At 36.6% G+C, this 13,974-nt stretch overlaps 1 long non-coding RNA gene across 2 annotated transcripts in view; it reads right to left on the bottom strand.

Moving 5' to 3' along the window:
* The window catches only part of LOC141378235 (uncharacterized), a 57,392-nt gene that overhangs the window by 38,018 nt on the left and 5,400 nt on the right, over positions 1-13,974 (bottom strand). The window contains exon 2 of one of the 2 annotated variants that reach the window (XR_012392240.1): positions 12,307-12,433. This is a non-coding gene — a long non-coding RNA (uncharacterized lncRNA). Of the gene's footprint in view, positions 1-12,306; positions 12,474-13,974 lie in introns of both variants that reach the window. The other variant, XR_012392241.1, reaches the window with a different exon arrangement.

Here is a 13,974-nt window from a genome sequence, read left to right as displayed (position 1 = left end):
TGTGCTGCCTCTTTGCTGGGTGTAAAAACCACACGTTTTGACGCTTACCGCATCTCTTCCAGCAAAAAAAAAAAAAAAAAAAAAAACTTGTCCCATCATCAGCCTTTGGGACATCCTTTAAAATCCTTAAAAGTTGTGCTTCACTCCACAACCAACTCTACGCCCACCAGTAGAGAAACACTGTTTTAGACTGTATCAGAATGCTTGTGTGAATGGAGAGAACATTCATTCATTCATTCATTGTCCTTCAGCTTAGTCCCTTTATTCATCAGGGTTACCACAGCAAATTGAACCGCCAACTATTCCAGCATATGTTTTACACAGCGCATGCCATTTCAGTCGTAATCCAGTACTGGAAAACACCCATACACACATCCAATTCACCTATAGCGCATGTCTTTGGACTGTGGAGGAAACCGGGGCACCCAGAGGAAACCCAGAGCGACACATGGAAAACATGCAAACTCACAGAAATGTCAACTGACCAGCCGGGGCTTGAACTAGTGACCTTCTTGCTGGGAGGCGACAGTACTAACCACTGAGCCACTGAGCCATAGAGAAAACATTGAAATGAAAATGACATTTTCCAACATACTGTATCTCAACTAATGTAGTGTTCTGAGTATTTTGATTGACTTAATTGACTAAATGGTTGCAACAAAGGCTCATTCTGAAAACATGACCTTATTTAGATTCTTGAGAATTATGTAGCCAGAGGAACGTATGCTATGGGGTGGTATGACGGGTGGTATGATGCCATTCCTTTTCACACTTCCCAGCTGACCGCTTAACCTCCATTTTTTTTTCGCTGTTACCAGTTTGTCTCGTCACGTAGGTCGGAGGATTTGAGACTTAGAGTGCCGTTGACTGTCGCAAGAGGGTTCAAATCCAGTGAAGAACTGTTCCAGAAAGCAGGTAAGACAAAAGCAAAAGCCAAAAAATAAAATAAACAAGTTAATAACAGGGTTAGAATGTGGTAAGATCTGAGAACATGTTAAAAATCAGGCTGCCGCGAGGGCTTTTCTTTTTCTGGATTGCTTTTTAAAACACTCTGGGTTAGGCTTAGCCAAGGGGGTGGGCGCTGATCAATTGGGGCTTTTTAAAACACTATCGGTTGGGTTTAGAAAAGGAAGTGGGTGGGGGATCGGTCATTCAGTCAGTTGACAGCTACCTCTGGTGAAATGACGTGAGAAAAGTAGGCACGAATGGCACTAGTGAGAGAAATTTGAGATCTGATAATGCATACCCAGCGGCATCTGGTGGATTTGCAAGAAGAAAAAAAATAGCTTCTGTGACGTATTTGGCGTTCTCCAGAAATGTATATAGGGGTACATAATCCTGGGTTGCATGACTCAGTGACTCACTCTTAAAGACTCACTTGTCTCCACAAATTAGAGTATTGATGTAACACACAGAAAGAATTAATGCACACAATGCCGGCAGCTGGCTCTCTGCAACTCCTACATGGTCACCCACTGAAGCTAAGCAGGGCCGTACCTGGTCAGTACCTGGATGGGAGAGCTAGGTTGCTGCTGGAAGTGGTGTTAGTGAAGCCAGCAGGGGGAGCTCAACCTGCAGTCTGTGTGGGTCCTAACGCCCCGAGTATAGTGAAGGGGACTCTATACTGCTCAGGGAGTGCTAACTTTCAATGAGATGTTAAACCGAGGTCTTAACTCTCTGTGGTCATCAAAAATGCCAGGATGTCGTTCAAAAAAAGAGTAGGGGTCCTCTCAACCAATCAGCTGGTTTGTGGTGTGTGCTCTGGCTCAATATGGCTGCTGTTACGTCATCCAGGTAGATGCTGCACACTGGTGGTGAATAAGGAGATTCCCCCAATCTGTAAAGCGCTTTGCATGTCCAGAAAAGCGCTATTTAAATGTAAGGAATTATTATTATTTTATACATATAACAGATAAATAATAACAAAACTATTGAAAATTATGTATTAATTCTGATTTAAGGGAATTTTTAAAAATTTGTATAATGTTAAACTGCTTTAATTTAGCAATATTTGTCCTCATTCCATTTTTTGATGTTTTAAAAATAATGAGAAAAGTATATTTGAGTTTAAAGATACCCAAAATCTGGGAAAATTCTGCCACACTTGTTCCAAACCTTTTTGAGTTTCTCTCTTTTGATTAGCACAAACAATGTTCCATTGACTTTCATAAAAAATTATTTTTCTATGCAAGTTGACGGGTCCCAGCAGCTAGCTTTCTCCAAAATATCTTCTTTTGTGTTCAACTCATAAGGGGTCTAAAACTGGGGTGCCCAAACAGCCCTGGAGGGCCGGTTTCCAGCAAAGTTTAGTTACAACACCAATTAAACATACCTGAACCAGCTAATCAAGCTCTTTCTAGGTATACTAGAAACTTCCGGGCAGGTGTGTTGAAGGAAGTTGGAACTAAACTATGCAGGACACCGGCCCTCCAGGGCTGAGTTTGGGAGAGTAAATAATGACAGCACTTGCATTTCGGTTAACCAATCCCCAATTTTTAACTATTTAGGTTAAAATGAAAATATAAATTTTAAATAGTTAGTTTTAATTTATTTAAAGTTACATTTAATTTAATTACATGTAATTACATTGCTTGCCAAAATAAACACAAAGACAAGTCAAAGTGGCTGCAAAAGCAAAAGAGAAAAAGAGATTTGATCTGCATCCGCAGCATTACTAAGCACTTCAGCACTGGATTCCCACACTTCAACATTAGACGATGGCCATGCTCCTTTTGGGAGGGGATTAACGGTTCTGCAAATGCTGCAGACCCCCAGCGAGTGACTAACCCGATGGCAGACAATGTATGAGCTGTGGAGGGATTACGGGTGTCTGCATCAACCCCTGTTTATACCACCCTGCCTTTCAGACACAAGTGTGCAGAAACGTCCAGTCAGTAAAGAAGGATTGTGGGCCAGCCATAAAAGAGCTGTAGGATCAGGTCAAACTCCTGGTGCCAGACTGGATGGCTTCTTTTGCTGCCTTAAAAGGCCACTTGGGTTTGATTTCAGAGCCGATTTGATTTGACTTTCTCTCATTTACACTTCACGCTGTTGCTATTATTGGATTCTTGGTTTGGAAGGAGGATTCATGGGCTTTTATTTCCATTACATTTTTGTATGATACCATTGTAACGAAATAAGAAAGTCAATCAGCACAAGGTATACATATAAACCAGATTTCTTGGTAAATGTAAAAGGATAAATGTATGAAAACCCAGTTCTGGAATTCCTAAGTATATTGCTTTTTTTTCATTGTAGTGGTTTATTTGCTCTGATGTATTGCGATGATGAAAAGATCTCATATGGAGATGACGAGAAAGAGAAAGCCAAACAAATTAATGCCTGCTTATAATATAAATGATTCTGTCTTTCATCAGTAACACATGTACACAGAGTGTGTGTCAATGACTACCATATGAAGAAAAGCGACTTCAGAAAGCACATCGCAGATTCACTGAAGAGCCCAGACAGCTGAAGTGTCACTTCACAATTTGTTCAAGTTCTTCAGTGAAGCATATTAGACGGATGAGACAAGCGTTTACCAGAACAAAAGAAGCGTTTAGTGGTGAAGACAGAAAGCAATCATGCACAGTGCAGAATATCCTCACGGAAAGTCAGAAAGGATGTTACCGTTTTGACACTAATGACAGATAATGGCAGACAAAAATAAGATTTAACAACTTGCCCTAAAAACATGACACTTTTCCCCCACAGTTTCTTAGTTACTGTTTCTGTTATGTTTCAAAATAATGATGTAATGTTACATAAAAAGTAAATCAGTAAAATATAAAAATATTAAAATACATGATAATGTGCATATACCTAATACTATACACTTGGAAACCAGGTAAAACAAACAGGTAAGGTTGAAAGCATCTAAAATGTTTTAAGCACACACACAGACACACTTGTGCAGCTATATTTATGACGAATCCCATAGACATAATATATATATATATATATATATATATATATATATATATATATATATATATATATATATATATATATATATATATATATATACACACACACACACACACACACACACACACACACACACACACACACAYATATATATATATATATATATATATATATATATATATATATATATATATGCATGCGCACTCACCGGCCACTTTATTAGGTACACCTGTCACACTGCTCATTAATGCAAATTTCTAATTAGCCAATCACATGGCAGCAACTCAATGCATGTTGGCCTGTAGACATGGTCAAGACGATTTGCTGCAGTTCAAACAGAGCATCAAGATGGGGACAAGAGGTGATTTGAGTTACTTTGAGAAAATATCCAGTGAGCAGCAGTCCTGTGGGCACAAAAGCCTTGCTGATGCCAGAGGTCAGAGGAGAATGGCCAGACTGGTTCGAGCTGATAGAAAGGCAACAGAAACTCAAATAACAACTCGTTACAACCGAGGAATGCATAAAAGCATCTCTGATCACACAACACATCAGACCTTGAGGCAGATGGGCTACAGCAGCAGAAGACCACAATGGGTACCACTTCAGTCAGCTAAGAGCAGGAAACTGAGGCTACAATTCACACAGGCTCATCAAAATTAGACAATAGAAGATTGGAATGTAAAAACATTGCCTGGTCTGATGAGTCACGTTTTCTACTGCAACATTCGGATAGGGTTAAAATTTGGCATCACCAACATGAAAGCATGGATCCATCTTGACCTGTATCAACGATTCAGACTTGTGGTGGTGGTGTAATGGTGTGGGGGATATTTTCTTGGCACACTTTAGGCCCATTAGTATCAATTGAGCATTGTGTCAATGCCACAGCCTACCTGAGTATTGGTTCTGATCATGTCCATCTCTTTATAACCGCAGTGTACCCATCTTCTGATGGCTATTTCCAGCAGGATAATGCATCATGTCATAAAGTGTGAATCATCTCAGATTGGTTTCTTTAACATGACAATAAGTTCATTGTAATCAAATGATCTCCATAGTCATCAGAACCTCAATCCAATAGAGCACCTTTGGGATGTGGTGGAATGGGAGATTCGCTTCATGGATGTGCAGCTGACAAATCTGCAGTAACTGCGTGATGCTATCATGTCAATATGGACTAAAATCTCTGAGGAATATTTCCAGTACTTTGTTGAATCTATGCCACAAAGGATTAAGGCAGTTCTGAAGGCAAAAAGGGTCCAACTCGGTAATAGTAAAGTGTAGCTAATAAAGTGTATATAAAACTGTACATTCCCATTTTCAAAATGCTTTATTCTTTTTTGATATATGAGCCGTTTTCTTCATGAAGACCAAACAAATGTCCCCACAAAGTCAAAACCGACTGGTATTCCTATACTTGTATGGACAATTGGTACACACACATTATGTATTATATTATAATACCAAAATATTTTAAAAGAATGGATTAAACCGAACAAAACAAACAGTAAATCCTTTGTTATAAAAAGAGATAAACTGCCCCATTTGAACTGTCTATTATCAAAAAAAAATAAAAATCCTGAAAATTGGGCCATAAGCCATAGAAATCAATATTTTGCTGTCAACTTTGGTTAAACCATCTGTCTTATTTAGTTCTTTTTTCTGGCATTAGTTGAAATAAATATAAAATATAAAAATAAAATGATAAATAAACTATATAGTACTGTATATTTGTTTAAATATAGTACACTATGACTAAATTCAAAACCTATTTGCACAAATTACATCCATGCACATAATTCTGAAAAGCGCACATTAAATGCTGTGCAAAGTATAGAGTCACAGGTTCCCATCAGACCGATGATAGATCTTTTTCTCCAGCAACATTGTTACAACATTTCACACGGCTCTTTGTCTCCCTGGACGAACTAGAAATGTTTAAACCATTAACCATCGACAACATTGCATTGTACTTTATTTCACTTCTCACTCCATCCTATTATTCATCTCCCGGTTTTAGCCAAAGGATTATGACGAAGCTTTTTTGTGTCCCATTTTTCAAGCCTTGATGGTTTTGAAGAACGTCCATATGTTTTATTTTGACGTTCCTGCGGCTCTGAACGCTTGGATGCTGGAGTCATAAAGCTATCATTAAACATCATTAATCCCCAGGTCTCTCATTAAACCGGCCATTCTGCAGTCCACCCTGGAGGTATTACAGCAACCTTAACTACCATTGGCTGATAGACTTCGGCAGAAATTATTACCTTAATAAAGTCCATTTTATAATATTTGCATGCACAAGCATCTTATTTCTGACACTGCAAAGGCCGTCTGGCTTGTTTTAACTGCTCCCTTGGGGAAGTTTTCTGGCAGGCTAAGTGATGTGTGGCATTTGGAGAGGGCCACGGTGTTGCCGTTTGAGCAAATATGGGCTTTTAACTCCATTCCAAGTCATCTCATCGCACTTTAGGTTAAAGTCCATGTCATTGCCTGCTATATCCTTGCCTTCTCTGTCTACTCTTTAAGCTGGAAATATGAAAATAATACTACAATGCCGGCTCAGGCTGCAGACCTCCGGAGACCAAATACAGCTGGAGGCATCTGCAATCAGCAAATTTGAGAACAGCGTTGTAAATTTAATTAACGATCACAGCAAAGCTAGTAAAATTCAATGTCTAAGAACACTGTTTATGGCTATTTAAGCTTAACTTGTAATAGCAGTGATGCTGTGAGCTTGGAATGCTTTTTGATTCAGGATGGAAAGTGTGAAGAATCCTGCTGACGGTCACACCGCAGGTTAACAGCACAACGTCAGTTAACAGAAAAACAAACAAAAAAATGGGAGACTGCTTACTCAACATCTGGTTTTAGTCAAATTTAAGGGAAAATAAATTTCTGAAGGGAACAATATAGTGAATAACATTAATGATATTATGTTGAGTGTATTAACAGCTAGTTTTATTCAAATTTTAAAGGAAATTACATTTCTAAAGGGAGCAATAGAGTGAATAATATTAATGAAATTCTGTTGAGTGTATTATTTGTACATTATTTAAAGAGTTATCAGGGTTTTTTATGATACTGGTACCAAATTAATTGATATTTAAAATATTAGCCCACCCAAAAATTTAAATTATGCAATTAATTGCTGTCCCTCATATCATTCCAAACAACAGACACCTTTGTTTGTCTTCAGAATCAAAATTAAGATATTTGAGGTGAAATCAGAGAGCTCCCTGATCTTTCACACAGCAACTATTCTCAGAGTTCAGGCTGCATGATTTTCAAAGTAGTCGTGTCACAGATGTTTTTACACTGCATGACTTGGGTAGCGTTTTGTCGCTGCTTTGTTTACACGGCAAGATGGATTGGTGACAGGGGGTTTCACACTACATGATTTTACAATAGGAAGAATCGCCGACAATTTAGTCCAAACAACGTCTCACAACCAAAAACCTGTAGTATATCTTTTGTTATTAACTACATAACGAGAAAGAAGCCTTTAATGGGGCTGAAAATGTACATATTTGCTCACCTGGGTTTGAAGGGAATTAGCAATTTCAAAAAAATGATATTGCTCACATGACACCTCAAACAGACACGTGTGCTCCTGCCAAATTTACACAAGTTTTTCTTCCATTCAGATCGTGTCTTTGAAATTTCACACTTTGATCGTTACATACGTAAACAATAAGGGACAGAAATCTCTTAAATTTGATTTAAAATATCATCAGATGTAATTGGAAGATGAACTAAATTCTGCTGGGTTTAAAATTACATTAAGGTGAGTAAATGATGGCAGAATTGCTATTTCGCAGTAAAACTGCTGTTAAAAATAAAGTGAAAATGCAACTACATCTGATGAAATAGCAAGAGCAAATAAAAAAAATGATATTTAAGCTTCCATCTCAAAAATCATAGCACTCTCTCAGGGACCAAGTAAGATATTTCAGTCAGTTTTTTAAGTCGGTACTAAATAACTTGACAAATTGTACAAGACATATGATATTTGCTTTGACCGTTTTAGAGATTTGCTTTCTGTTCCCGTCTAAGAAGGAGGGGGGTCTGAAAGGATAGCAAGCAGACATTTGGCCATAAACTTCACAAGCCTTCCCAAATGAAAACCAAAGGTCATAAATTTCACCTCAGTAAACGCGCTGTACGAGTGGCTTTAAAATCACTTGTCAAAATAATACAAGTTCCAACTGACATCCAGCACTGGTCTATAATCATAAGGAGAGAACAGGGCTATAGCTGTCATAGTTCACACAGTATTATGATAGACTGATAATTATTTTAAAAATTTAATTCTTTCTTTCTCTTTCTTTCTTTCTTTCTTTCTTTCTTTCTTTCTTTCTTTCTTTCATTCTTTCTTTCTTTCTTTCTTTCTTTCTTTCCATTCTATTTATCTTTCTTTCTTTTTTCTGTTTATCTTTCATTTATTCCCTATCTTTTTTTCTTTGATTTTATTCAACATGGACACATTTATTTGAAAAAAGGAAGAAAAATATATACGATTAAAGAATCCAAAAAAACTAAATTCAAAATGTTCACCAGGTATGACAATTCAGTCTATGAAGTTCATGAACATCCAGCAGTTCATTCTTCTGGTTAAAGCTTCTTCTTTTTTTCCTGTCAACACACAACTTAAATATTGTTTTGTGAATTGAGATGCAGCCCTTTTTTCCTAGGTTGCTTTGGCTTCTAATTGTCATTTGACCATGAAGTCCATTTGACATCCACACATTGATGCCGTTTTGACCACCGGCATAATGACACAAAAAGTAATAATTTAAGAAACGTTTTATTCATCTGAAAGGTTTAATTACTAATGGCAGATTTTAGCTGGATTTAAACTGATTTATGTGTATATTATCAAATTTTGATGTGTTTTTTGACATCAATGTTAGTTATTTAGCCGGCAGCTAAGCTAAGCGGTCACTACCTGGGGTGCATTTCCTAACCAACGACGTAACACAGGGGTGAACTATTATAGTATGATACATCGTTTGGGAAAGAAATGATGTAGTGACGAGTGTTTCCCAAAAAGCATAGTTTCTCTGTTGCAGATCCATTGCTCGAACCATGTTAGTTATAACGTAAAACGCCCATAATGATGCTCTAAACGGGGCGGAGGAAATTTCTTTGTGCAAATTATATTGTTTTACACAAACATGCATTTAAAAAAAAAATCCAATATTAGTTTTGGTAAAAACATGAACTCGCTTTCCATATTAATCAAATTATATGTAAATGTTACATTTAGAGCCTATGTTTCCTTTATAAATATTATTGAGAATATGACATTTCCTATTCTATAACAAATCACTTACAAAAGCTAACACGTCTTCTAATATCATATAAATCATATGAATAAATAAATAACGAGGCCATTATAAAATGAAATGTATTATTTATTATATATTAGGAAATGAAAAAAATCCTAATTTAATAGTAATATTAATAATACCAATGATGATCATGAGGATGATGATGATGATGATGATGATATTTATGTATGTATTTTGCTCTGAGTTTGCTTTAAATACATAAGATTTTGACTCATGGCTATGGCTTTTGTTAGCTATAATAATATGCCTCAAATGTTACTGTGATGCTGCACTTATTGTAAACTAACTTTAAGTTACTGTATATTTCTTGCAAAATCTTCTTTGTGTGGCAAACAGTCGTATGTGGAATTGTATCTGATATAAAGTAGCTCTCAGACAGGATTTATCCTCTTGAATAAAGAAAGCCATTTTCCCACCATTTCTTTAGCACTAATGCTCTCTTTAATGTCTCGCATCCACTGTGAATTCTTCACCCTTCCTCAAGCCACTTATTATGCTTTTCTATATGAGCGAGACCACCACTGCTTTCCCTTCGCCTCAGTGTTCATGGGGAGCGCTGGATTAAAAATCCTGGGGGGTGGATTACGGCAATAACCATTTATTAATTTCTACAGGCTCAAAGGTACAGTATGATCTGTGAGAAAAAGAGCAGGACAATAGAAGTCCTTCATCTCCTGGTGTCTGCAAGAGTCATTGCCGTACGTTACTTTACAAAGCGCCAGTGAGAAGAAACAGATGCTGTGTATCTGATACTTTTAAAAACAGCGTAAATCATCGCTACATTTTTAGGATGATCAATGATACCTATACTTAAAACTTTTCAAGTTCCCTCCTGAGAACAAAGGCTTAAAGATCAGATTTAAAGATAAAACTTCATAAGAAATTCAGAGCTGAAGAATTACAACCGTTTCAGAAACCTGCAGATTAATCAAGCAGCGAGTTTGCCCATATCTGGACAAAACCTTAACAAGAAGAAATGAAGAGGGCTATACGCTGAACGAGAAATTATTTATATTAAGGCAATGTTTTGCCAATGTTAACATACGTTGTCCAGGTAATGTGAAATATGTATACTTGAAATTGAGAAGGTAGCAGATTGTTGTACAGTATATACATTGAGAGGACTGCAATTCCACGACAAATTTCATCAGATACAAAGATACAAAGACCATATCAAAGCACTTTAAAATCTTATGTATGAAGGATAATAATGATATCTCACACAAATGTGAGTTGTTTAGCGAACTATTTCAAGCAAATAAAAGTTGCCCGGTGGGCTAGAAAATGTGAAAAGTTCACTGCTGGACAATCACCAGAGCAAAAGCCTGTTGACATTAGTGTTGCTACTAAAGGTTGGGAATTTACAGTATTACTTTAGGTAAGTTTTACACTACTAAGTTTTTCACACAAATTTATTTTATTCAGCATGGACATATTAATTGAAAAAAGAAAAAATATATATATATACAACAGTTGTGTCTGGTTCTGTAATCTGATTGGCTGATAGCTGTACGAAATTTTAACACTAACAGCACTCGTCCAGCCTCTTCACCCTTCACCCCTGTGTATTACTCCACTCACATACAGTGATAAGCAGAGGACACTCTACAGTTTGACAAACATTGCTGCTGTTGGACAACATAATGTACTTTTGAGATTTTGTAGTCAAGAATGTAGTTGTTTAGATTGCAACTATGCAGTTTATTTATAAGGATAGTGCCTAATTTAAATGTTTATCATTTCTAAGAGAGCATTTTGGGGGCCATTAAGCAGACTAAACACTTGTGAAAGACATATACAAGTTAACAGAGAGCACATAATAAGCCCTTAGAGGAGGAAAAGAAGAATTGATAATTGAGTCTATTAAGTGCATGAACATCCTGCAGTTAATTTTTTAGGTTAAAGTTGTTGTTCAACTTGCAAACAATGTTCTGTAAAATCTACAGTAACTTACTGTAAACCAGTTAAAGCAAAAATACTGTATTTACATATAAAGCACCATTCAAAGCATTTAATTTGCTCTATATGTTTTTACATAATTGTATATGTATTTTTTCTGTAAAATACACAGTAATTTTCACAATGTAACTTAAAAATACAGTAACATACTGCATAACTGTCCTACAGCAAAATACAGTTCATATTACAGTTCTAATTTACCAAAATCGTTAACAGCGTTGTGAATTGGGACACATCCCTTATTACCTTGGTTGCTTTGGTTTTTGATGTTTTTTTGATGTTGATGGTTTTTGGTTTTCTGTCATTTTTCAGTATGATTGCTGATCATGCTTGTGTCTGGTTTGGTTACTTATTTTGGTTACTTGTTTTTCACTTAATGACAAACAGGATTAGAATTAGACATTTGACTTTGGGAGAAATGATTCCTAAAAACACAGCCATCATAGAAATAAAATACACTCATTTTATTAGGTCACTTTATTAGGTACACCTGTCGAACTGCTTGTTAATGCAAATTTCTAATTAGCCAATCACATGGCAGCAAAACAAAACATTTAGACATGTAGACATGGTCAGGACAATTTGCTGCTTTTCAAACCAAGCATGAGAATCGGGAAGAAAAGGTATTTAAGTGACAACAAACGTGGCATGGTTATTGGTGCCAGACGAGCTGGTCTGATTATTTCAGAAACTGCTATATCTACTGGGATTTTCATGCACAACCATGAATCTCTAGGGTTTACAGAGAATGATTCGAAAAAGAGAAAATATCCAGCACGCCATGTCACTAAGCGTGAATCATCTCAGACTGGCTTCTTGAACATGACAATGAGTTCACTGTTCTGAAGGCAAAATGGAGTCCAACCCGGTACAAGTAAGGTGTACCTATTAAAGTGGCCAGTGAGTGTATATTAGTATATAATCATTTTAAACTGTAATTTTTTATTTTCACAGTATTTATGTTTTATTGTAGGCTATCAAGTAACCTGACCCAAGCTTTTGAACAGTAGTGTGCATTTTCCTTGACAATATCTTTGCAATAATTATGTGTGTGGCACTGGCTCACGTTTGATTGACAGCTGCTCCAACCAATCAGATTGATCCTCCCTCACCACCAGCTTAGTGGGTCAAAGTTTTCAATGTATCTAGTTCGAGGAATCCCCAGCAACTGATGTGTATGGCCCCCTGTCGGTCTGTGAGGAAATGGAAGTGCTTTATGAGGAACGGAAGCTGCTAGGAACAAAAAATACAGAACACACTTGCTCAAACTCATTCTATAAAATTGTGATGAACATAAAATATCAAAACTAAAACATGAAATAAGTTGCTTTTAAAAATAATGAAAATCTGATGGACCCATTGACAACATTACAAATACAAATGGATTTAAATATAACCAAAAAAACTGTAAAAAAATTCTTTCCTTTATTAATTTGTCTTGTTAACAATGAACTGACAGGAAATGACTCCCAATTAAGCAAATTGAAACAGCAACACCTAATCCTCATTTAAACTCACAGGCTCTAAGAGAAAGGAGGAAAGCTGCGCTGTGGGCTAACTGTTGTTTTTCAGTGGAAACTTTTGATAAAACGTTTATCCTTGCACTCGGAAAAACTTTTCGTATGATTTCATGTCATGCAAGATTGGTTTATATGAGGCCAGATCTGGTGTAAACAATACATATTTTCTTTTATATTGGTAGCTCAGCCAAAACTCATAAGAAAAGTCTCCTGCTCTTTATTAGACTTCAGCACGCACTCTCAACCTTGTCCTGACAACAGACAAGCTATCCAAAGACTGGTAGAAGAGTACACAAGCTTAAACAATGAAGGAAATCTAGATGGTTTAGAGATCATGGTGATATATGCTGGTGGTTCAAAAAAAAGAAAGCTTGCGGAGAAACAGGCAGCGTCTAGCAATCCCTTGGAATCATGAAGACCTTCAGAATAAGACTGAGGAAGGACACCAAGGATGATCAAAAAAACTTCTATTGAATAAACTTCTGTATCATCTTGCATCATATCTGCATCACAAATTAAATCATAATGTGATTTTTGTGCAAAGAATCAAAAAAAGTAATTGGCACTTTGTGTTGTTTTTTTACCAGCAATAGTAAACCATCTGAGAAACTTTCATCAGCACTTATATTGTCTTTGCACTAACACAGATTGCCCTATATTTTCCGCAAAACTCTTGGCGAAATTGGAGATGAAATCATAATATGTACCAGACCCAAGTCTGCAGGCTTAACTACTTTATGTTTTGATGAATTGATGATAAATTTGTGATGATGAATCTCATTCATATGTCCCAAGGATGGTTAGGTCCAGAGACAGTATTTGGGTTTATTTGGCGCTTAGAGTGCAGCTCTGCACAAGAGGTTTGGCCATGGGAGAAATGGTCGTGTCCAACTGAGCCTGGTTTCTCTCAAGGTTTTTTTCCTTGACTTTCATCAATTGGTCAAGTTTGGCTCTTGCCGCTGTCTCAACTGGCTTGCAAGGGTTAGGACTTGTGGAGCTGCGAATTGCTCTTCAGTGTCTGGACTTTCAGCAGTGAAAATTAAACCACACTAAACTAAACTAAACTAAACTAAACTAAACTAAACTAAACTAAACTAAACTAAACTAAACTAAACTAAACTAAACTGAAGTTTAACTCTGAAAACTGACACTGTTTTTGTTTACCATAATCTTCTATGTTAAGCTGTTTTGACACAACCTACATTGTAAATGTG

This window comes from Danio rerio, chromosome 16 (genome assembly GCF_049306965.1).
Source record: "Danio rerio strain Tuebingen ecotype United States chromosome 16, GRCz12tu, whole genome shotgun sequence".
NCBI classification, from domain to species: Eukaryota; Metazoa; Chordata; class Actinopteri; order Cypriniformes; family Danionidae; genus Danio; species Danio rerio.
The sequence above is the reverse complement of the archived record's forward strand: the minus strand, read 5'-3'. Positions and strand labels throughout refer to the sequence as shown.